General features: G+C 41.7%; 1 protein-coding gene across 2 annotated transcripts in view; it reads right to left on the reverse strand.

Annotated features, from left to right (window-relative positions):
* Positions 1-26,015, reverse strand: part of tmcc1.L (transmembrane and coiled-coil domain family 1 L homeolog) — a 119,024-nt gene extending 93,009 nt beyond the window's left edge. Inside the window, exons 1-4 of one of the 2 annotated variants that reach the window (XM_018256608.2) lie at positions 25,923-26,015; positions 6,767-6,807; positions 5,076-5,241; positions 2,236-2,317 (exon numbers count right to left, since the gene is read on the reverse strand). The gene's annotated coding sequence lies outside the window, so the exon portion shown is untranslated. The remainder of the gene's footprint in view (positions 1-2,235; positions 2,318-5,075; positions 5,242-6,766; positions 6,808-25,922) is intronic. The other variant, XM_018256609.2, reaches the window with a different exon arrangement.
* Between the last annotated feature and the right edge of the window lie 366 nt (positions 26,016-26,381).

Here is a 26,381-nt window from a genome sequence, read left to right on the forward strand (position 1 = left end):
GGTCTACCAGTAGATCCCCGTCATGTTCCTGCTAGACTGTGACCTGAGGCCTGGCGTGGGAAGTGCACTGGCTGGGCTGACAGCAGAGGGGAAGAGAGAGCGGGGCTGACAGCAGAGGCACATCACCGCGGTTACGAGTAGTCCGGATGCCTCAATCTTGCGTGATGAGATTTGTGACCTCGGGCTTGGCTGTCAGACTGGAGGTAAGGAGCTGGATAATAACGGCGTTGCGGTACTTGTAAGTAGCGCTCCAGGACTGCGGGCTATGTGAGTAAAAACGGGACAGGCTCACGGATAGCGGGATTCTTGGGCAGCAGGACAATTTCTGGGCAGTGACACAATTGCTGGGAACATATAGAGCTGGGAATGCGAGAAGAAAGGAGGGAGCCGAGGAGGGCACCACAGTCATACAGGGACTGCTTTTGCTGAGCTCCTGTATCTCACGGCACTCGCAGAAGCAACTGCCTCACCTTTACTTTCCCTTGTGCAAATCCCATGGACTTTCTGGCGAGTGAGTGACTGAATCTGTGAGTGACTGACTGACTGAGTGAATGAGTGAGTGACAGTGAGTGAGTAAATGAGTGAGTGAATGATTGAGTGACCAAGTGAGTGAGTGAATGACTGAATGAGTGAATGAGTAAGTGAGTGAATGAATGACTGAATGCGTGAATGAGTAAGTGAGTGAATGAATGACTGAATGCGTGAATAAGTGAGTGAATGAGTGAGTAAATGAATGAGAGCGGGGCTGACAGCAGAGGGGAAGGGAGGAAGGGCGGGCTCACAGCAACAAGCATGGGCACGGGAGGGAGGTTGGGCTAACAGCAGCAAGCACGGTCATGGAAGGGAGGGCAGGCTGCAAGCACGGACACAGAGGGGAAGGGAGGGCTGAGAGCAGCAAGCACAGAGGGGAAGGGAATGTGTTGAAACTTTTATGACCTGCCAAATTTTGTAAAATGAACATGGTAATTAGGGGGTGTGGTCACAAAAATGGTCAAAAAATGTCACCGCCACTTTATCAAGGTAGATCTCCTGATGGGGGCCAGTTCTTGAGAGTAGATCCCAGTGTAACAAAGTCTGGGCACCCCTGCCTTTAGTTTTTTAATTTATAACAGTCCACTCTCTCCCCCTCCCCTGATGACAGCCCTGGTCTCGGATTCCCGAAACAATGTATCTGACTTCTGCTACACTGTTTTAAGTAATAGAAAGTAGGGATGCACCGAATCCAGGATTCGGTTTGGGATTCGGCCTTTTTCAGCAGGATTCGGCCAAATCCTTCTGCCCGGCCAAACCGCATCCGAATCCTTATTTGCATATGCAAATTAGGGGTGGAGAAGAAGATCACATTACTTTTTGTAACAAAACAAGGAAGTAAAATATGTTTTCCCCTTCCCACCCCTAATTTGCATATGCAAATTAGGATTCAGATTCCGTTCGGTATTTGGCCAAATCTTTAGTGAAGGATTCGGGGGTTCGGCCGAATCCAAAATTGTGGATTCAGTGCATCCCTAATAGAAAGAGAACAGAAAGGTATTAACAAATGCTGCTTTCAATAGCAATTACATTTACAAATAACTGAAAATGTTTAGTGACTGTATATTGGGATGTTGCTTGGAATTAAATTTTTCTTTCATTATGCTAAAGGCTGTTTTAGGGTGGATGTCTCCTTTAATGCTCCTCATGCCATCATTAAAGGGATATTAACATCTCATAATGGGTCATATTTAGAAATGTGTTTAAATGTTACAAACATTACTTTTCCAGTTCTGTTTCCCATTTTCATAATTTACTGTCGTTTTTTTTTTACCGTGACCCATAAGGAAGTGACAGAAGGAAAAGGGTCTATGGATTACAGAACTGTAACATGGAGAAGCCTTAATGGCTAAAGAGTTTCACCATTAGCTGTAATATTAAAAAGGAGGACTGGTAATTCCATCTCAACACTTAACGGCAGAGACAGACAAGAAGATTCGGGGAGATTTAGTCGCCCAGCGACAAATCACCTCTTCTTCAGGCACCTAATCTGAGGCAACTTCGGAAAACGAATCGCTCCGAGTGCCATCCCGCTGGAGATTTAGATTCTAGCCGGCGTGGAGGCAGTTCGGGGAGGTCACCCAAAGAAGAGGCGATTTGTCACCAGGTGACTAAATCCCCCTGAATCTTCTCATCTGTCTCTGCCTGTATAGTTCACTGATATTCACCTGTAAAGCTCCCATATAAATATATGTTACTGCTTACCTAGGCTGCAAGTTTCCTAGACAAGGATATTCCCTTGTACTGTGGCATATTCTTCTTGGAATTTCCAGTGCTGCTCAAGACCCTAAAGGGATGGGAACATGACATTATTTGTATATTGACAAAAAAAGAATATATAATACACAAGAGCCATACATATCCTGTAAATTATATCTTTTTAATACACAAAAGCCATGAATATCTTGTAAATTATATCCTTATAAATGGTGAGGTCTGATGTCATTTCTGTCACATGACTCACTGAAATTTGTGTATTATAATAAATAAAGTACCCCCAGTTGTAAAATATGAGGATATTAGAAGTTACCTCGGAGTTCCATGACCTGTATAAAAAAACTCCGCCTTCGGCCTCGTGTTTTTATATGGTCATGAAACTCCTCAGTAACTTATAATATCCTTATATTTTACAAGAGGGGGTACTTTATTCACTATATAATACACAAAATCCATGAATATCTTGCAAATTATATCCTTATAAATGGTGAGTTCTGATGTCATCAGTTATAAACGGTGAGTTCTGATGTCATTTCTGTCACATGACTCACTGAAATTTGTGTATTATAATAAATAAGCTTTGTGTTTTTATATGGTCATGGAACTCCTCGGTAACTTATAATATCCTTATATTTTACAAGAGGGGGTACTTTATTCACTATAGAATACATAGAATATACAAGAGCCATAAATATTCTGTAAAGTATATCTTACAAAGGATGCTTAGTGATGTCATCAGTTATAATCAGAGTTTAGTGACTGCTACATGACTCACTGAAACTTGTGTATTATAATAAATAAAATACCCCCTGTTGCAAAATATGAAGGTTAGAATTCTCCCTGGAGTTCCATGACCTGTATAAAAACACTCAGCCCGAAGCTTTGTGCCTATATGGTCATGGTAGAGCTTTGTGGCTTAGAATATATTTATATTTTACAATTGGGGTACATTATTCACTATATCAATATTGCTTAGTGAGGTCACTTGTGCAACATGACTCACTGGTATTATAAAAAAAAATTATGAGGATATCATAAGTCATCAGCGAGTTCCATGTCCTGTACAAAAGCATTCAACCTGCAGCTCTGTGCCTATACGGACATGAAATTCATTGGTGACTTTAAATACAGTCATATGAAAACGTTTGGGAACCCCTCGTAATTCTTTGGAGTTTTGTTCATCATTGGCTGAGCTATCAAAGTAGCAACTTGCTTTTAATATATAGAACATGCCTTATGGAAACAGTAGTATTTCATCAGTGACATAACGTTTATTGGATTAACAGAAAATATGCAATATGCATCATAACAAAATTAGACAGATGCATAAATTTGGGCACCCCAACAGAGATATTACAATACTTAGTTGAGCCTCCTTTTGCAAATGTAACAGCCTCTAGACGCCTCCTATAGCCTTTGATTCTGGATGGCCGTATTTTTGACCATTCGTCCATACAAAATCTCTCCAGTTCAGTTAAATTTGATGGCTGCCGAGCATGGACAGCCTGCTTCAAATCATCCCATACATTTTCGATGATATTCAAGTCAGGGGACTGTGACGGCTATTACAGAATATTGTACTTATCCCTCTGCATAAATTCTTTTGTAGATTTCCAAATCTGTTTAGGGTCATTGTCATGTTGGAATATCCAACCCCTTTGTTACTTCGTAATTTTGTGATTGATGGTTGATCATTATCCTGAAGAATTTGTTGATATTGGGTTGAATTCATCAGACCCTCAACTTTAACAAGGGCCCCAGTCCCTGAACTAGCCCCACAGCTCCACAGCATGATGGAACCTCCACCAAATTTGACAGTAGGTAGCAGGTGTTTACGACTCTGTTTGTGGCGTGAGTACAGAAGGGGCTTCTTTCTTATCTCCCTGCCATACAGATGTTCTTTGTGCAAATTGGAAGCGACATTTGGGTTGTCTGTAACCATTCTCACAATCCTCCTCTTATGCTGTTCCTGTATTTTTCTTGGCCTGCTAGACCTGGGTTTTACAGTGCCTGTGGCCTTCCAATTCCTGATTACATTCCTTACAGTTGAAACTGACAGTTTAAACCTCTGAGATAGTGTTTTGTAGTGTAGTGATCTCCAACCAGTAGCTCGCAAGCAACATGTTGCTCAGCAACCCCTTGGATGCCAGTGGCCTAAAAGCAGGTGCTTATTTTTGAATTCCAGGCTTGGAAGCAAGTTTTGGTTGCATAAAAAACAGATGTACTGCCAAACAGAGCCTCCTGTAGGCTGCTAGTCCACATAGGGGCTACCAAATAGCTGATCACAGCCCTTATTTGGCACCCCCAGGAATTTTTTGCATGCCTGTGTTGCTCTCCATCTCTTTTTATTTTTGTACAAACAGAGTTCATGGGTGCCATCTTCAGCCGCTTTGGTAATCTTTGGGCCTTCCGCGAGTTTCGGCGCATGAGCAGTTGTCGCGAAAAAGTAAATTGCTCCAACTCAATATGCGCCGACACGCCACTTACTTCCCGAAGATTAGAAGATAGCGCCCATGAACTTCACTGGACAGAATCTGCACCTAGGGGTTAGTAAAGACTTATGTGTAGCAGCTAGGCGGGGGGGGGGGGGGGAGGAGGGAGGGGGGTCTAACTTTAGGGTTTGCTTCTCCTTTAACGAGCTAATCCAACCAATTTGGTGTTGCCAGTTATCAGTATGAGCAGTTACATGCATTCAAATTGGCAAAATTATTGTACAGCCAGTTTTTCACATTTGATTTAAACACACACAACTAAATACTGCTTCACTATACATATTTGTTCAAAAAACACCCCAGTACTCAGATGTTCCCGGGAAATGAAAGACCTACCACGTTATCTTTTCTGTTGAAAGTTGAGTAAATTATTATGCAGGCTGAGAGGGGTTCCCAAACTTCTTCATATGACTGTGTACTCATATTTTACGATATATTCCCTATATACAGTAGAACCTCAATTCTACATTTTCCAGGGGGTGGTGTCCAAACGGCCTAAATTCTAAGAAAATGTAAATTAGGGAGAAAATAATGCAACATACTTGCATTGGGACCATGAAAAAAGACAGTAAATTACAGGAGAATGTAAAATCCAGGGATCATAAACTATTTCAGCTATCCTAAAGAAACTTACATACATTATTCTAGTTCTATAAACATTCAAGTTATAAACATACAAGTTATTGAGATGTAGTGATCTGACACAACTAAAACACTATTGGCTGCCAGGGTCAATGACCCCCCTGCTGAAAGCTGGAAAGAGGAAGAAGAGAAAGGCAAATGATTCAAAAACTATAAAACATGACGACTAATTGAAAAGGTGGTAAGAACAGGATATACGGTGATCCCCCTCTTTAAGCAAAATATACATACATATATACATACTATAACCTTCAAGGTAAAGAACAACTTTACTTTCACGATAACTTCCTATTGCTATGCTAACTGCTTTTCAGAACATGACTTACTATATGATTAGACTTCACAGTCAACACTAATTCCATCAGACTCTCTCAATCAAGCCTTTAAGTAGGAGGCATTTGCACGTGTAATTTCTCTAGAATGCAAGCTCTGAAGTGGGAGAGCCACTGACATTTGTTCACTTGCAGAGATTTTAAAGAAGGGAGTGGGGCTCTATCATGCACATTAATTATTCTGCTTTGGTTCAAATGACAAATCTAATAATAAAGGGCTAATAGTCACATCGTTAGAATGATGAAGAAGATCCTGCCTCACAATACTGGTTACCTTACAATCAGTGCAATGATTCATAAATAAATGCTCTGTGGTTTTTAAATCTGCCTGGATTCAATAAACTCCCTTCACCTATATAATTAATAATAATCATAATCTGGGGGGAGGTCTATTGCATCAAGATCTTGAACATTTACTAATGCACTGGTAAATGGCATGGAACCCACAGAATTCCAGCTATAAAGATGACTATCATGAAATAGTGGGACAAATTTTATGAACCATATAGAAATTGCATAAACTCTATGACCATTAACATGGGCTAAACTGAGAGTTTGGTGAGGTTATCTGTCATAATAAGGGGTCTGAGCAGACCCTTTGGGAGTGAACTGAGCATTATCCAGAAAGCTCCGAATTACTGGAAGGCCGTCTCCCACAGACACCATTTTAATCAAATAATTTTAATTAATTCCTTTTTCTCTGTAATAATAAAACAGCACCTTGTATTTGATCCCAACTAAGATATTGAATCCTTACTGGAGGCAAAACAATCCTGTTGAGTTTATTTAAATTAAATTTCTTTATAAATTTTAATTGATTTTTAGGTAAGTCTTATCTGGAAAAGCCATACTAGATAACAGGTCCCACACCTGTATTTGACATCTACAACATAGTGTCCTTTATGGCCTCTCCTTTCAAGTACGTCATTACATGAAAAAGAACTAGTATATTTAAAGGGGAAAGGTGTGGATTTTATTCAGTGTTTCATCTAGTGGTTCTCCCAATGTCACTGAATGCAACTTGCACAGTTACAAACAATAGTATATACTTACTTCCATGCCTCTTTAGTGTCGACACCAACTCTCCTCCCCAGCTAGAAGTAACAGAAAAAATATGTTTAAGAAAAGATGCAACAGAAATAGATGATGTTGATAAAGGAAATAATTTATTTATATCACAAGAGAGTCAGGTAGAGAGGCACAATTCATTTGAAACGGAACACATAGAAGTCCTGAAGATTTATAAAGCTCTGTTCATGAAAATTAGGAGGAGGCGATTCAACAAAAATTGCACTCGCATCTGACCTGCGCCTCCATTTATAGACCCGCCCATCTCTGATGTCACAAAAGGGGGCTGGGCAGGGGTGTGCCTATAAACGGAGGCTGTCGGAGCCGAAAACCAGTAGAGTAAAGGACCCCATACACAAGCAGGAATAAGCTGCCGACAGATTAGGTCGGCAGCTTATTGGCCAGTGTATGGGGCCTTCAGACGGGCTTGCCTGACTTATCTGGCCGAAAGTCGGCCATATGTCGATCCAGTGGATTTAAAAATCCTGTCGGATCGAGGACTGCATCGGTTTGTTGATGTGGTCTGACTGCCCGTATTCTCCTTCTGGGCCCACAATCGGATCAGCCCAATATCGCCCACCTCTAGGTGGGAATACCAGGGAGAGACCTGCATGTTTGGCAAGATCTCCGTATGTATGGCCCCTTTAAGGGCAGGGAGAGCAGAAGAAAAGATCAATCCGAACACCCCGCGACCGGCAAAATGTGTGTTGAAGTTAACCTGAAGCCGCAGGGGTATCGGGCCATCCCGCACATCTCTACCTGTCTAATTAAAGGAGAACTAAACTCTTAATATGAATATGGCTAAAAATGTCATATCTTACATACTGAACTTATTGCACCAGTCTAAAGTTTCAGCTTGTCAATAGCAGCAATGATCCAGGACTTCAAACTTGTCACAGGGGGTCACCATCTTGGAAAGTGTCTGTGACACTCACATGCTCAGTGGTCTCTGAGAAGCTGTTGAGAAGCTAAGCTTAGGGCTCGTCACTAATTATCCAGCAGAAAATGAGGTTTGTCTGTAATATAAGCTGATGCTACAGGGCTGATTATTAAATTCTGATGCTAATTGCACTGGTTTCTGTGCTGCCATGTAGTAATTATCTGTATTAATTACTAATCAGCCTTATAGGGTGACATTTCTATTCTATGTGTACTGTATAATGTGAGTGGGTCCCGAAGCTCAGTAAGTGACAGCAGCACAGAGCATGTGCAGTGAATCAGCAGAAAAGAAGATGGGGAGCTACTAGGGCATCTTTGGAGACACAGATTTTTACTGCTAAAGGGTTGGGTTTGCCTTGGGTTGGTACAGAAGACCAAAACATTGTTCAACATTTCTAGCTACTTCTTTAGTTAAGCTTTAGTTCTCCTTTAAGCCTTTAGTTAGACATTAGGCCAGGACAGCAAAAGTCTCTTAGAAATAAGAACAAGGGCATGCTGGGAAGCCTGGAGGTGAATTTTTGCTTCATTTTTACTAGCTATCAAAGGAGCCCTCCAACAAAAGAAAATGAGAAAAAAGAAAATAATTATCTGATCATTAGGCATACAGATAATACATGGAAAGCAAGGGGTTCCTACAGGGGCCAACTTCCTAGAATAAGATTAAAAAATGTACAGTTAAAACAAATTGAATGTTTTCATTGTGGGTTTAGATTATGAGGTTAGAGAAAGGCTCTGAATAAAAGGTATGTATTTATATCCATCCAATGACCTTGCACCTCCTGTGATTTATATCTCCTCAATGGATTTCACATCCTCCAGATTGCAGTAAAGCTATTCATATTCACACGCACACTAATATATATTTATACACTCTACATGAAGCCTGTCGCCAAATTGATTGCTACAGCATGGCAGGAAATTTGTAGCTTTATAAATATTCTACTGATCCCAATGATCCAAGGGCATGATGTTCCTCTGGACAGCAATGACATAGCCCAAACAGCCCAGTATATTTACCTGGTGTTGGTGAACTACAGCTACCTGGGAATAGTTATTCAATAACAGATATATGACCACAGTTTGGGCACATTTGCTATATCCCTATAAAAGCAAGGATCCGAAATGGGTGATTAAATTATTATTTTGTTTCTGTGTGCAAATGGAAATATTACATATTTAATATCTTAGAAAATGTAATTGACTGTGCTTGCAGATTCTGTCTCGACAAAAGACTTTCACTGTTTAGTCTGGAAGATGCACAAAGGGCCCTGCCTTCCTTTGCCCCAACCAATCACAAATAACCACTCCAAATGTACAGGCTAACAGTGCCCACACTCCAGATGGAGGAAACTAAAGGTATTTTTGCTAGAATAGCACCCTATTAAGTACTGTGACCCTCGCACCCAGGTAAGCTCCTAGTGTGATGGCAATGTATGTGCATGCCCATAATGAGCAAGTGCCAAATTTATATCTCATAAACAGGCAACATAATTCAAAGCTGGAAGTGCAACCGGGTCATGGCCATGGCATTAGTGTGGAGCATAATAGAAAACATTCAACTTGGCATCTCTGCACTTTCCAAACAAGGACTTTCAAAGAAAACACGAATCAAGACTCCAGACAATACATGAAGGCCAAAGCAATTTGGCAATCATTTGTAAAATTTTGCGATGGCCCCCAGCAGTATTCTGGAACCCACCCCTAGGGACAGTCAAGGTGGCCATAGATGTAGAGATCTTCTCGGAGCGTATCTCTTCTCGATATGCCCACATTGAAGTGGGTGATATCGGGCTGATCCAATCAGAGCAGAATGAATGCGATATGGGCGGTCGGATTGCAGACCGCATAGACGCACAAATGAGGCTCAGTCCAATAGGATTTTTTAACCTACCCGACTTTCGGCCAAAAGATCGGGACGCTGTTGGAAGGCCCCACACACGGGCCAATAAGCTGCCGACTTGGTCCGTTTGCAGCTTTTAACGGCCCGTGTATGGGGGTCTTAAGAGTGAAATCTGTGAATAATGCCTATTTGTAGTCAGTTAAAGGGGACCCATCACTCAAAAAAAAATATTCAAAATGCTATTTTATCACGTTAGTCAAGCAAAATTAACTTTAATTACACTAAATAAATTATTTGAATCTTGTTTCCTTCAGTCTGGGAATTCATAATTATAGCAAGCAGACAGGAGCCATTTTGTGGACACTGTTATTAAGACAAGCCTTGCATCATCTCAAAATCTTGTTTGTGCACCAGAATGGGGGACCAGATGTCCATCCCCATGCCCTGGCTACACAAATAAATAGTAAAGAGAGAGGGGGAAAGCAGTGACATCTAGGAAGTGCTGAATGGAAAGTGAAAGTAATTGTCTGCCCCGCCTCTATGCCTTAGGCAGACAATATATGATTGACAGCTGAGATGTTTAAATGAGTTTACAACAGCTATGAATGCTTTAATAAAAAATAGAAATTGGATTTCATGTTTAGTTTGAAAAGGACTTATTTTACAAATTTTTGTGTCTGGGTGACAGGTCCACTTTAAAGAAGAACTAAACCCCCCCACAGCCAAAAGCCCCCACTGACCCCCCCCCCCCCGCACAGTGCCACACCAGAACAAGTGTCCCCTCTAGCAACACTGACCCGCGCATGCAGAACTGAGCACAGGGACACCATGTTCCCCAGCCTCAGCTACTTCGTTAAGTTAACGCAAACACTTCAGCTTTTGGCGCATGCACAGTTAGAGCTGGAAGGCTCAGTAAATTACCGAAAAAGAAAGAAGAGGATCTCGAAGATACCAAAGCTAGTGAACATGGCGCCCATGAGCCCTGTTGCGCTATTCTGCATGTACAGATCAGTGTCGGTGGAAGGGGCACCCATTCCAGTACAACACCGTGCAGGGAGGAAACAGAAAGAATGGCCAGTGGAGGGGGACGAACAGGGGCCTCCAGCTACAGAACGGTTTAGTTCTCCTTTAGATCAAATTTAAGGTTCACTGTACTGGATTTTTTTTTACATGTGGCTAAATGTCAGCGTTTTCTTATCTAAAGCTGGCCATACATACAGAGATCGGCAAACTTGCAGATCTCTCCCCTAGGGCCCAACAATCAGATTACAACGAGGAGAATACAGGTGGTCACATCGAGGACAGCATTAACCTGCCCAATCAACATCTGCCCAACGGCAGCAGTTTATATCGGCCTGTGTATGGCCACCGTAACCTCGTTTGGAGATAACAGGGGTCCAAACACCCAATACATCATCTTCGTTAAGGGTAATAGGTAAAAGAAAAGTTCTACCTACATAACATATTCCTGTATGTTGCTGGCTTGTGAACAACAATCCTTCAAAGGAAATACATCAATAGATATATATAGATATATAGATATAGAGGAGTAAAATAAAAATAACTATTTTATTCATTTATCAAACAAAAGGCATAAAGCCACACAAATAATAAAATCATATTTGGGCCAAGTGCTCACTGAGCTCAAGAGACAGCAATGCATGAGGATTCAAAGTCAGTGATTTGCCAGGAAGAAAGAGCCAATTAGTCAAATAAAGGAAGGTTTCTGAGAGGCCCAAGTGAGACAGCAGCAGTAGCACTCCCTCCCGCTCAGGAGCAAGTGAGTAGGAGAGAATTATTAGAAGAATGTGGAGGCTGAAAACAGAACAGACTGGCTGCCTGGGCTTCAGTACGGAGGCTGTGGGGATCCTGCTCTAATGGTAACAGCAGTGCTGGGGCGGAGGCGAGAGAGAATAAAGAGGAGTGATGGAGAAATAGAGATATATACACAACAGGAATGTGTTGAGGAGCCACAAAGCACAAGAGCCATAGTGCTGCGCTACATCACATCTAGAGCTCAAAAACAATAATGGTCTGTTTTAAATGGACACAGAGATATTTCAGGACAGCATGTTTGTGTTATCCCCAAGACCCCATCATGCTTTTCCTTTAAAGGAATACGGTCATGGGGAAATTTTTTTTTTTTTTTCAAAACACATCAGTTAATAGTGCTGCTCCAGCAGACTTCTGCACTAAAATCTGTTTCTCAAAAGAGCAAACAGATTTTTTTATATTTAATTTTGAAATCTGACATGGGACTAGACATATTGTCAGTTTCCCAGCTGCCCCCAGTCAGGGGCGGTCCTGGTAATTTTGCCGCCTGAGGAGAACTTCCTTTTGCTGCCCCCACCACTCTCTACGGCACTCACCTCTTCAGTGCCCGAGGGGCGGTCCACGTTGCACCGGAGGGGTGGTCCACGTCCCTAGTGCAGAGAACGCGATTGTGCTCTCTGCACTAGAAGAGCCGAATTTCCAGGTTGAGAAGCGGAAATTTGGCTCTTAGATATCAGGGCAAGCCATTTTTGCTGCAAACAGGGGGGCACTGCTGCCTGAGGCGAGTGCCTCAACTTGCCTCATTGGTGGAGCGCCCCTGCCCCCAGTCATGTGACTTGTGCTCTGATAAACTTCAGTCACTCTTTACTGCAAGTTGGAGTGATATCACCCCCCCAGCAGCCTAACAACAGAACAATGGGAACGTAACCAGATAGCAGCTCCCTAACACAAGATAACAGCTGCCTGGTAGATCTAAGAACACGCAATAGTAAAAATCCAGGTCCCACTGCAACACATTCAGTTACATTGAGTAGGAGAAACAACAGCCTGCCAGAAAGCAGTTCCATCCTAAAGTGCTGGCTCTTTCTGAAAGCACATGACCAGGCAAAATGTCCTGAGGTGGCTGCCTACACACCAATATTACATCTAAAAAAAATACACTTGCTGGTTTAGGAATTACATTTTATATTGTAGAGTGAATTATTTGCAGTGTAAACAGCGTAATTTACAAATAAAAACTACATTATAAAAATCATGACAGAATCCCTTTAAGCAAATCTATATTTGTACCAGTGGTCATTCAAAGTTCTGATGTTTCAGACTATTCCCATACAAAGGCAGATTGCACTGTCCAATACCACCATGCCTCTTGCTATTGACTTTAATGGCATTTGGCTATGACCACGCATGAAGGATGAATGTGGGCACAAAAACACTTGCGTGAATTTTTTAGGCCAGCATCCCTCGTGTGTGCAGTGTCAGGTGGATCACATTGAAAGCAATAGCATGAGGCATGGTGAGCTCGAGTTGTTTTGGGGGGTTTCTGCCCGCACAAATACATCCGCAGTGAAAATAACTTTGTCCCCACGGAGCTTACAGTCTAGTTGCTCTCACTCCCGCTATTTAACCTGTGCCATACAGCCTTTTTTTCAATTCCATTGCCACAAAGCAGCTTGTTTATATGAACTATAGTAGTGTTTGTTTCTGAAGCAAACACAACAGTTTTACCAGTGCAGGGCAACATTGCAGGATATTTTCATTACTTTAAAACACTTTCATTTTTTGGTGTTACTATTTCTTAAAGTAAATGAGCCCTATAATCTTTATAACCACACCTGCACAGAGTTGGGAGAAATATTTAAACACACACACACACACACAACGCCATGAAACCGTCACCAGATACAATGCAGTGAAATCTGCCAGCAGGAAATGCAAACCCCTGTAATTCCCATCCTTTCTCCTGTCTTTTCAGATACAGTACGAAGTTTTTCTAAAGAACTTATTTTAACTCTCTATTTAACCCTTAAAGGTCAACCAAACAAAAAAGATAAAGTTGCCTTCAGAAAAACAGTGCCCACGTCCAGCACCAGAACTGGCAAAACCGGTTATTCCATTGTGAGACGGGTGTGAAGCTGAATAAATATTCAGTGTTAATGATATTGACTACATTACAAAGGAAACACTAAGGGCAGATTTATCAAGTGTCGAATTGAAAATGCTAATTCTACTAGGGAGTTATTCAAATTCGTTTACAGTTTTTTTTAAAATAATTTGAAAAAATTCGAAAACGAGTATGAAAATTTGATTTTTGAGATTTATCATACTCTGGCCTTTTAAGAACTCAAATTAGACGATTCGCCACCTAAAACCTGCCGAATTGCTGTTTAAGTCAATGGGAGATGTCTAGGGTAGAGTCCTGCAGCGGGTCTGGTACCCACTGCGAGTTGCGGGTAGGAGTTCCAGGTGCGGGTATAGATGCTGGTCGGTGGTTCTGCGGGTCAGGCCGCAGGTCTTCTCAATATCGATTTTTACTCCTTTTTTCTGATCACGCCTACTTCCGATGATGTTACTTCCGGTATACAATGACAGCACTACCTGATTCTTGATGGTCGGCAGGTCCAGGTTGCGGATAAGGTACTTGCGGGTCAGGTTGTGTAGCGGGTTCAAGCGGGTTGCAGATTGCAGGTTGCGGGTACGGGTCGGGTTCCAAAAATTGGATCCACGCAGGACTCTAGTCCAGGGATCAATTCGGAGTTGTATAAACTCGAAATGAGCTCTTTAAATTCGATTAGAATTCGATTCAAGTTTTTGGGTTGACTTAATTCATTTGAGTTTTTAAAATAAATGTCAATTGGTCGAAATTTGAATTTATTCGAGTTTAAGGGGAGTTTTTAAAAATTCACATGAATTCAAATTGGACCTTTGATAAATGTGCCTCTAAATTTACTATGTATGAGTAAAAAAACATTTGGGTGACTTTTGTCCCCCAAAGTTGAGCCTACTTACAATACAAGAACACTGCGGAGGGAAATGATGATCAGATCGGACACACACTGATCCAGCTGGTAGATTATGCTGCCTGGCACACACAGTCCCAGTGAGAGAGGTCATTCACAGACGTCCGCATTAATGCAGCAGAAGACCAAAAATAACTGGTATGCACAGCCAAGTCAGATGAAATATAACAATAAAGGCTATGCTATAGATCTGCTAGGCAGAGAGGCACACAATGCCTTTGATTCATCATTATATAGTGTGGCTGGTGCTTGTTACTACCTGCACCACAGTTTTCATTTCCTTGGTCACATGTCTCATTAAATCTGACAATTATATACACACACATTACAACCGCCTCCTACATGTTACTGAACTCCTTCACTGCCAGTGGGCGCAGAGTCTTCGGTGTTATCTGACATGGACATAAGGGAAGTAATAAGTAAATAAGAATAAGATAATAAAAAGAAGAAAAGTCTTTCATCCTTGTCATTTATTACAACAATGGTGGTTGACTGGGACACAGAAATCAGGAATATTACCCACTTCTGTGGGTTTAAACTACGATAAAGATGTGTCAGCCAGTCAATAAATTGCATGTTAAAGGAGAACTAAACCTTAAAAATGAATATGGTTAAAAATGCCATATTTTATATACTGAACTTATTTCAATAGCCTAACGTTTCAGCTTTTCAATAGCAGCAATGATCCAGGACTTCAAACTTGTCAGAGGGGGCCACCATCATGGAAAGTGTCTGTGACACTCACATGCTCAGTGGGCTCTGAGCAGCTGTTGAGAAGTTAAGCTTAGGGGTCGTCACTAATTATCAAGCAGAAAATGAGGTTGGTCTGTAATATAAGCGGATGCTACAGGGCTGATTAAATAAATTCTAATGCTAGTTGCACTGGTTTTTGTGCTGCCATGTAGTAATTATCTGTATTAATTACTAATCAGCCTTATATTGTGACATTTCTATTCTATGTGTACTGTATATTGTGAGTGGGTCCCTAAGCTCAGTAAGTGACAGCAGCACAGAGCATGTGCAGTGAATCAGCAGAAAAGAAGATGGGGAGCTACTGGGGCATCTTTGGAGACACAGATCTTAACTGATAAAGGTTGCCTTGGCCTGGTACAGAAGCCCAAAACATAATGTACAACATTTCTAGCCTACTTCTTTAGTTAGGCTTTAGTTCTCCTTTAAAGCTATTTAAATTATTGAAGTTCATTGTGCTCAATAGGAGACCAGACATTATCATCTTTGGCACAGAACGGGTTACGAAACTGTTGCAGGAACTAAAAGCCCAACATCTGCCCTACCATGTGGCCCATTACACAAATTGCAAAAGTGTCATAAAAAGATTATATTCTAGGTCCTCTTGGTTCCGGGTTAGAAAGAGATGCCAGATCACAAGGAATGATATGCTTGGGAGCAGGCCTACGGCATGTGCAGAGATTGCATGCTGTCACTTATTCCCCACGCATTTCACAGCAGCCGTATGCTCTTGGCATGACTTACAAGTACATAACAGACTTGTTCTGATGAAGTTGGCATTAAGGAGACAATATCACCCAGCAACAAGCGCTAATTCTGCAACATAAGCTGGGGGCAAATGCAACACACCCAATGTGTGTGTACATGCAACAAAGGGTTGTTCACCATCCAAACACTTTTTTCAGTTCAGTTGTTTTCAGATTGTTCTATAGAAATAGACTTTTTTTCAGTTGTCTCTCTGGTGTTTGAGTCTGGCAGCTCAGTAATTCAGGTGCAGACTCTAAACTGTTACAATTTTGCAACATTGGACACATTTTTCAGCAGCATCTCTGGAATATTCGCAACTATTGTATCAATTCTAACAGCTGCCTTTAATAAAATTGTGCTCAGCAGGAACAAACATAAGAAATGTAACAACTAAATGCATCAATTTAAAATAGGGATGCACGGATTCCACTATTTTGGATTCGGCCAAACCCTCGAATCCTTTGCGAAAGATTCGGCTGAATATCTGCGTATGCAAATTAGGGGCTGGAAGGGGAAAACGTTTTTTTTACTTGCTTGTTTTGTGACAAAAAGTCATGCAATTTCCCTCCCTGCCCCTAATTTGAATATGCAAATTAGGATTTGGTTTGGCCGGGCAGAAGGATGCGGCCGAATCTGAATCCTGCTGAAAAAGGCCGCATTCCAACCGAATCCTGGATTCGGTGCATCCCTAATTTAAAACAGTTTACAGGGCCGGCGACCCCCCCTCCCAGAGCTGTTTAAGAATGTGTTACACTGTTGTTACACTTCAATATTAGAAAAACATTCACACATAGAAAATAGAAAGTAATTGGAATAAGTCATTATTTCTGGTGAACTATCTGCAACCAACTGAACTGAAAAAAAAGTTTTGTGAGGTAAACAAACCCTTTAAAGCTGCTTGGTAATATCAAAATACCTGCTTATTGGGTTAGTTCTAGTTTCAGAGTTGAGAGCCATTATATGATCCATACTATTACAGCAATGACTTATTCAGTGATTTCTGTCTTTTCACCTGCCACCTTGTTTTTTTTTTTTGTTTGTTTTTTAAGAAGGCCACACATTAGGCCATTATATCCTATACGTCCCTACACCTTTGCCTTTATCACTATTGCTTGACAATGCTGCTTGGAACACTTGCCGAATTGTGTAAGAAAATGAGCACTTTGAGACATGCAACAAGCACTGAAACGTGTGTTTAGAGGTGATTCTCATAAAGACTCTATGACATAAAGGAGCATATTAGATATTTGGTATGTAGTAGGCAAAAGAGCCAAATCCCGCTGTGCGTCATTGCCATAAACAAGACACAGAGGACTGAAAGGCTTGTGCCCTGGGTCTATGTATGGGGGACTGGCATTTTGTTGGTAAAGACCCTAATGATGCCTCACAATGCACATATGGTGAGAACCTAGAATGAACACAGCATCTCTTCCAAAACTAATTTCTGCCCTTCCTGTTACACTAATTGGTCCATTTAGAGTGCTGGCTTTTGTAAAGTTGGTTAACAAACAAATACCTGATTTTATAACTACTTCAGCTACTTGTATGTTTGGCATATCAATCAATGCTTTAGCCAGTCCTACTGAATATTAGGGATGCACCTAATCCAGGATTCAGCCTTTTTCAGTAGGATTCGGCCGAATCCTTGTGCTTTGCCGAACCAAATCGAACCCTAATTTGCATATGCAAATTAGGGGCGGGAAGGGAAAACATCTTGACTTTTCATAACAAAACAAGTAAAAAAAGGTTCCACTTTTTCCTCTCTCATCTCTAATTTGCATATGTAAATCAGTTCAGTATTTATTCGAATCCCAAATGTGTATTTGGTGCATCCCTACTGAATATACACATTGTAGACAGTCTATGTCCAGTACATGCCAGGGCTTATATCTTACAATTCAGCATTGGGCTGTGGGGAAGAGACATTTTAATGAACAATCAGCAGTTCATGCTGCAGTCAGAAGAGCACATTTAAATATATCTATACAGGTGGTAATGTCATTAGCAAACTCGGCATGCCAGGTGCCATTACTCACAGAGCTCACCCTTTCCCTGATGTTGTTTCTCTATTCAACTAGGAAACTGAAAACCCATCACAGGCTCTGGCTAATACAGCCATAAGCAGGTTGGGTTCACTAGTATTAAAGGGGAAGAAATGTTTCAGCTTTTCTTGAATCATGGAGCCCAAAAACTGTCTAGTGTAACTCGGTGTGGTTGGGCAGATCAGGGGTATGACTTAAAAGCAAATAATGTGATGGCAACAGCAGGTCACACATGCCCAGCAATCTCTATTTACTCTAATGGAAAGCAAAGAAAATTGGGGGAAAGGGTCTTTAAAACGCCCTGTGTGCCACTGTCCTACAGCTCTGCCCTCTGATAATTCACATGGAAAGTGTAAATGATGCAAGGCGAATGGATTGTACTGTAAAAGAAACAATAAATCTGCTTTTATACGTAGCCGGGCTGCCAATGAATGTGCATTTAATGACTCTCATGGCAAGACAAGAGAGGTATAAAAATAGCTCAGAGCGAGAGACCTTCACGCAGCAAAGCTTAGCAATCCTGGGAGGGAGATGAGAAATAAGAAGAGGACACTGCAGAATAAGGGCTCACCGGCAAATCACAATGGTGAACTTTTTCTGTATCTGACTTAATTTATTTCATCCCCAAGGAAACATAACTCTACAGGTGCCCCACATTTTGCTTTAATTAAAGTCCAATTTAAACCAGAGCAATGGACCCATACAAGAAAAAACATTTCCCCTCTGCCTACTGGAGCTGCTAGTCAGTGAGTACTAGACACAGATACCATGCGCACCTATGTGTTCATTTATACTAGGACAGGCAACCTAAAGCTCTCATGATGCTACTGAACAAGTCTTCCAAAATAACTCCCCGAGAGCGTAGCTGTTGTCACAATTTCTAGCAACCATCATGCTGCTGTGGAAGGATTCTGGGATTTGTAGTTGTGCAACAGCTCTACTAGTAAGGAGTGGCAAAACAGAAATAGAAACAATAGAAACCCTCGTCTATGAAGATTCTTCATTTATCCAGGTCATGGTATATACAGTACCTAGTAGAATTTAGTCAAAGGATACTGTGCATTTTCAAGGGGGAAAAAAAAAAACACTAAATGTCCAGTTGCCTTTGACTAGATTCTACTAGATACTTTATAAAAGAAACACTTACTCAAGAGTAAAAGTCATTTTAGGAGCTTTGTCGACTGTGGGCGAGGTGATTTCCCTATGGCAACAGCACCCTGACTGACGGCACCCTTAACTATTACAATCTGATACCATAGCAGATACATTGCTTAGTAGGGGCTGCTTCAGCCCCTACTAAGCATGCTCCCACATGGTCACAGTTACAAATGATACATTATTAGCCAATAGTGATGTGCGGGTTGAGAAAAACTCGACTCACACCCAACCCACAAGAACCTGCACCCGACCCTAACCAGCCGTGCACTACTATTTCAAAACCTGCGCCCGCTCTGCCATAACGTCATGGAAGAGAGACTGGAAACTGAATAGGAGAGGCCTGAATAGAAAGATGAGTAATAAAAAGTCACAATAAATATAAATGTGTAGCCTTACAGAGCATTTGTTGTTTAGATGGGGTTGGTGACCCTCATTTAAAACCTGGAAAAAGTCAGAAAAAGGAGGTAAATAATTAAAAAATTATTACATTTTCATTATAATGAAAAGTTGTTTAGAATTAGCAATCCTATATCATACTAACAGTTAACTTAAAGGGATACTGTCATGGGAAAAAATTTTTTTTTCAAAATGAATCAGTTAATAGTGCTGCTCCAGCAGAATTCTGCACTGAAATCCATTTCTCAAAAGAGCAAACAGATTTTTTTATATTCAATTTTGAAATCTGACATGGGGCTAGACATTTTGTCAATTTCCCAGCTGCCCCATGTCATGTGACTTGTGCTCTGATAAACTTCAATCACTCTTTACTGCTGTACTGCAAGTTGGAGTGATTATCACCCCCTCCCTTTTCCCCCCAGCAGCCAAACAAAAGAACAATGGGAAGGTAACCAGATAACAGCTCCCTAACACAAGATAACAGCTGCCTGGTAGATCTAAGAACAACACTCAATCATAAAAACCCATGTCCCACTGAGACTCCTTCAGTTACATTGAGAAGGAGAAACAGCAGCCTGCCAAAAAGCATTACTCTCCTGAAGTGCAGGCACAAGTCACATGACATGGGGCAGCTGGGAAATTGACAAAATGTCTAGCCCCGTGTCAGATTTCAAAATTGAATATAAAAAAATCTGTTTGCTCTTTTGAGAAATGGATTTCAGTGCAGAACTCTGCTGGAGCAGCACTATTAACTGATTCATTTTGAAAAAATTTTTTTTTCCCATGACAGTATCCCTTTAAAGGTGAAACACTCCTTTTAAACAGGCCAATGCACAGCTTGCCAATTAGCACATCTAATAGGCTGTATCAGTAGAATAGATACTATGTTTCCTGGTTTCACTTTGAATCATGCCATGCTGTATGTTGTCTGGTAACATGTTGCACATAAAGATCAAACCCAGGTGGCACAGATCACTGAACAGAAAGGGTTATAAAACAATGTACAAAGCAAGTTATTCAGACATGCCATTGCATTAAATTCAGACAGGGCATTTCTCTGGCGCTACCGTTTAACAGAGAAAAGCCTTTCCACTGGTCAGCAAAAAAAAATCTCTGTTTCACAGAGGCAGGAGAAGATAGGACATACAGAGTTAAGCTATGAGCCCCCCACAGAAAACACAGGTAACTTTTATACAGAAACGAGGGGAAAGCAATTTCCAACGGCACCGCCCATGCCACAGTGTGCCAGTACCAAGCCAGCAGCCTCCTGAGAAAGAAGCTAAGTGTTCCTAAGATACAGAGCCTGGCACAATCCCAAAGCTCTGTTTGTCATCTGTGCTGGGTTTGAAAAGTGGAGAAAAGAATCGTCAAACCGTTCCCAGGAACAGGCAAATATGGAAGTTCAGTGACAGCTGACAGCTAAAAATCGGGTAGAACGTTAAACCTGGAAGGACAGAATTTATATATATATATATATATATATATATATATATATATATATATATATATATATATATATATATATATATATATATATATATATATATATATATATATATATATATATATATATATGTATATATGTATATATTTATTTATTTATAGTAAAATACTAGGTAAGTGGTTAAATACCGTATATACTAGAGTATAAGCCCAGTTTTTCAGCCCCCAAAATATGCTGAAAAACTCTACCTCGGTTTATACTTGGGTCAAGCGCAAAAACGCCGGCGACCAAGAATAGTCGCCGGCGTCCAAGAATAGTCGCCGGCGTCCAAGAATAGTCGCCGGCGTCCAAGAATAGTCGCCGGCGTCCAAGAATAGTCGCCGGCGTCCAAGAATAGTCGCCGGCGTCCAAGAATAGTCGCCGGCGTCCAAGAATAGTCGCCGGCGTCCAAGAATAGTCGCCGGCGTCCAAGAATAGTCGCCGGCGTCCAAGAATAGTCGCCGGCGTCCAAGAATAGTCGCCGGCGTCCAAGAATAGTCGCCGGCGTCCAAGAATAGTCGCCAAGAATATTCACAGGCGTCCAAGAATGGTCGTCGCCATCCAAAAACTAGATGCCGGCACCTCCAATGGGAGCAGAAACCCTCAGTTTTTTGATTGAAACTTACCAGAAGCTGCTGCATTTCTCACCCTAGGCTTATACTCGAGTCAATACACTTTCCCAGTTTTTGGAGGTAAAATTAGGTACCTCGGCTTATACTCAGGACGGCTTATACTCAAGTATATACGGTATTCAGCAAAGAATTAAAGTATTCAGACACTTGAAAAATAAGGCACAGTTATTCCAATAAAGCAGAGGTCCCCAACCTTTTTTTTACCTGTGAGCCACATTCAAATGTAAAAAGAGTTGGGCAGCAACACAAGCATGAAAAAGTCCCTTGGGGTGCCAAATAGGTGCTGTGATTGGCTATTTGGTATCCCCTACGTGGACTGGCAGCCTACAGGAGGCACTACTTGGCACTATACTTAGTTTTTATGCAAAGAAAACTTGATTCCAAACCTGGAATTCAAAAATAAGCACCTGCTTTGAGGACACTGAGAGAAACATTCAAGAGGTTGGAGAGCAACATGTTGCTCATGAGCTACTGGTTGGGGATCACTGCTATAAAGTTACACACATGAGAGATGCCTTCAGGCCTGATGACAGTTTTTGTTCTAATGCATCTGCTGGATCCTGCATTCAGGCACATACTATTCCTGTCTGTGTACAACAGCATAGGGACAAATGAAGCACCTGGTTTTCATGGGGAAAAATTACCCCCGATATTTAAAAGTTCTTCTTGGTTCAATAATCAGTGCATTGACGAAGCCCTGACAGTTGCTGTGCCACAAAGAAATATATTCCCTGTTTTTCTAGCACTGCTATGGTTCTGAGAGCACATGAAGCACAGCACAATTCTACATACATACTGTATGCAGAGACTGAGAAAAATTCACTGTAATCAGCAAGGCATCAGAATTGTACGTCATAACTTTTATATTCCAGCAAACTAAACACATCCATGAACTGGAGTATCATGCAGGCACCCCTGACTGTTCCCTTCATTCATCTGCATTGTACAAGATTTATTTTTCCTTTCACGGCACTGCCTTGGTTTCACTCCAAAAATAACAATTTCAAGTCCTGACATCAGAAGAATGGCACAGCAGGAAAATCTATGGATGAAATTAAGGGAGAGTGACCCTCGCCAGCACCAGTACAGTGGCTCACAGCAATGATTCAAACACGTTCAGTCGTTACTAAATGCTCTCATTTATGACTGGTTGTTATGGGTTACAGCACTGGGATAAATAAATGTATAAGCAATTATTAGACAGGGGTCTCGATAAGTAAAAGGTAAAAGACAGACAAGGAAGTCAGATGCCCTTCAGTTGAACTGATGTAAGAAAGCCAGATGATGTTAAACACAGCACAATAACTAATTTGGAGCCTGCTAGAAATAAAGTAGGAGGCAAAGTGTTAAAGATCTGCTACAGATGGAAAAGCAGCAGGGTAAGAGGGAGTAAAACAACTGAGATGTAAAGCAATGGATTAGATCAGGTAGGATAGTGTTGGTAGAAGCATTAGAAAAGTACTGGGAGTAACAAAATAGCACAGGTTGTAGGCGAGGAGCAGAGAGTTAGACAATAACAACCGGCAGAACCACCAAAATCCACAACCTGACGATACAGGATCAGCAGGTTTGGACACACAAAAGAAAGTGATCAGACATAAAACAGCAGCACAGAAACAAACAGATGCATAAGAACACAGCCCTATGTGACACATGCTGAAGGTGTCCGCACACTGGGTATTGGATCCAGCTAGCCAAATAACAGCGTGGGTCCCCATGGCTACTCTATTTCCAAACCTTGAAAAATATAAAATAAATTCATCGGCTCCCAATAAACCGATCCTGTGTGTATTAAACATAGGAACCTTAGACTGTAAGCTCCACTGGAGCAGCGGCTGATGTGAATACAGAACAATGACTGTAGAGCAGGATAGGAATGGCCTGGATATATCTGCTGCAGACAGTTAGAGATAAAGGGATGAGTGGAATGCCATAAATATGGAAAGAGGAAACAGTTGGGAAAAGCAAGTTGGAAGGCTGACAGGAAAACAGAAGAGCCATGGGAGGGAAAAGAAGAGCCGACTATAACAAGCCTGGGGACAGCAGTACATGGAAGAAACCAGCAGAGCAAACCAGATGGGAGAAAAGAAGAGATAATAGAGGCAATACATTCCTGTATACTGTAACATACAGAGGAAATGTCCTGTCAGTCACATCTTGTTTTGCCTCTCACTATTATTTCACACTTGGGGGTATATTTATTAAAGAGTGAAGTTAGATATAGCCACAGCCCGATAGAGTGAAATTCCGCCACTCTCCATTCATTTTCATGCCATTTTTAAATATAGTATTTATCATTGGGTGAAAGTCAAAGTTCATCCTTTGATAAATACGCCTTTCAAAATCCCATAGAAATGAATGGAGTGGCGGAATTTCACTCTAACAGGTGTGCCAGTACCAGGCCACCAGCCTCCTGAGAAAGAAGCTATGTGTTTCTAAGATACGGAGCCTTAGATTTTGAAAGGCGTATTTATCAAAGGATGAACTTTGTCTTTCACTCATTGATAAATACTATTTTTTAAAATGCCATGGAAATGAATGGAGAGTGGCAGAAATTCACTGTAGCGGACGGTGGCTATATCTAAGTTCACTCTTTGATAAATACACCCCTTAAGCTAGCCATAGACGCAAAGATCCGATCATACGAATCAACGTACGATCGGACTTCCCCATCTCCCGACCTGCCATTAACCATTCAGATCAAAGTCTTACCATTCAGATCAAATAAAGTAGTAAAAGAACAGATCAGCCAATGTTCTGCCCCTGACAGCAATCGTACGAAAGTTATGTCTGACCAAAGCGGGCGACAGTCTCCCTCTGAAAATCGGCAATACTTTATCGGCAGCCGACAGAAATCTTTTAACCTGTCCGATCGACCAAACGACCGATCTCCGCCGGATGAAAAATGACGGGACTCTCCACACATGATCCGAACAGTGTCGGACTGGGGGGCCCACCGGGACTACTGTCCAGGGCCCCCTCTGACCCCCTACCGAGATGCACTTGGCGATCCTGCTTGAGAGGCGCCACTCGATGCTCGGTATGAATGGCGCTGTGCGGTGCCTAAAGAAATCTTTTTTGTTTTAACAAACTGGTCGGGAGAGGGGTCTGGCCGGCGGGGGCCCATTAAGGGTCGGGGCAAGCCGGGTTTTTTTCCTGGTTTCCCGCCGGGCCAGTCCGACACTGGGTCCGAAAATCGTACGAATCGAGGATCTAAGTTTCCTTACACGCTCAGCACCTTGCACAGTCTTAATTATACAGCAGCAATTCCACTTGTTCCTGACAAAACCTGCATATTCTCGGCACTTGTTTAATCACAGCTCTCAGCATCCCGACAACCTATGCTTGGCACAACAGCAGCCTACATTGTTCAACTACAGCTCCCAGAATCCACGAACAACCCTTGGCTGTCACCAGTAGTGGAGAGGCAGCGTTTATTTCAGTATATAACCACTAAATCTCCCAGCATCCCCCGACATCCTTCAGCTGTTAGGAAATAGTGGAAGGAAGTATATTGCACAGTAAATACATCTCCAGCTTGGGTGAAACTCTCAGCACCCCTGACAGCCTTTTCTATTCAATGGGGTGGAGGGTGCAGACTGGATAGCTCACAACTTTATATAATTAATGCATGAAAAATTGAGACAGCAGGTGGATCTATCACTAGGTACAATTGAGTGATTAACCAAAGGGAAACTGACCTAAGTCAGGAAAGCTTCAGTGTTAGTTAAAGATATGTCTTTAACTAACAATAATTAATGTATGCACAAATACCTATAGGTTGGAAGAGAAAAGGTGACATTGGCTGCACAGATATACACATGAATGCATTACAGAACCATACATACATATATATACATATATATATATACATATACATATATATATATATATATATATATATATATATATATATATATATATATATATATATATATATATAACAAGACTAATGACAAGCAGTCTCAGTATAGTAAATTCATACAAATGACAAACACTTCATACACAACAAAACACACCAATTCCCTGCCCCCAACCTGCAGCAATCAAAGGCAAATGCATCAACAGCACTGGGCAAATTTGCGCCAGGGCAGTAACCCATAGCAACCAGGAAGTTTTATTTCTTTTCAGACAGCAGCAGGAAGAACCATGAAAAGTAAATGATTGCTGCCATGGTTAAATGCCCAGAGGTAAGTGCCCAGTGTTGGTTAATGAGCCCTCTAAACAGACGCTGGATACGCGTTCTTTCAGTGTGTAGCTCTGTAACTAGCGCAATAGTACAAGGACATTACACAGAGCGCGCTATAAGGCATAAATGTGCCCAAGCCAGTATCACAGACACGCATTCTCTTCTCACTCACTGATTTCTCCAGCAGCTCCACTCCAGACTGAACACACCCGCTCTGCCCTCACTCGGCGTCAATCGTCATGACGCAAAGGGGCGCGTCGACAGCCGGGCGGGGTTACGAAGTTTAGCGATCGTCAAGAGCCAGATAACTCCGCCCCATTTGGTCTGATGAGGATCTTACTCCGCCTCCTCCATCCGCACAGGAACTCCCGTAGCGCTGTAAAAATTGGTAATTCGTGTTCGCTGCGCTTGTAAGTTGCGCTCAGTGGCACTAGCCGAGCAATATTTACTTGACGTTTGTTCCTAAATGCGTCTTTGCTTTGATGTGAGTATAATACCTCCCAACATCAGCTGATTTTTGACCACGCCCATTTTGTGGTCCCACCCATAATTACCATGTTTATTTTGCAAAACTTGGCAGGTTATGAAAGATTGAACTAGGGATGCACTCGAGTGCACTATTTTGGATTCG

The sequence above is a fragment of the Xenopus laevis genome, chromosome 4L, assembly GCF_017654675.1.
Source record: "Xenopus laevis strain J_2021 chromosome 4L, Xenopus_laevis_v10.1, whole genome shotgun sequence".
NCBI classification, from domain to species: Eukaryota; Metazoa; Chordata; class Amphibia; order Anura; family Pipidae; genus Xenopus; species Xenopus laevis.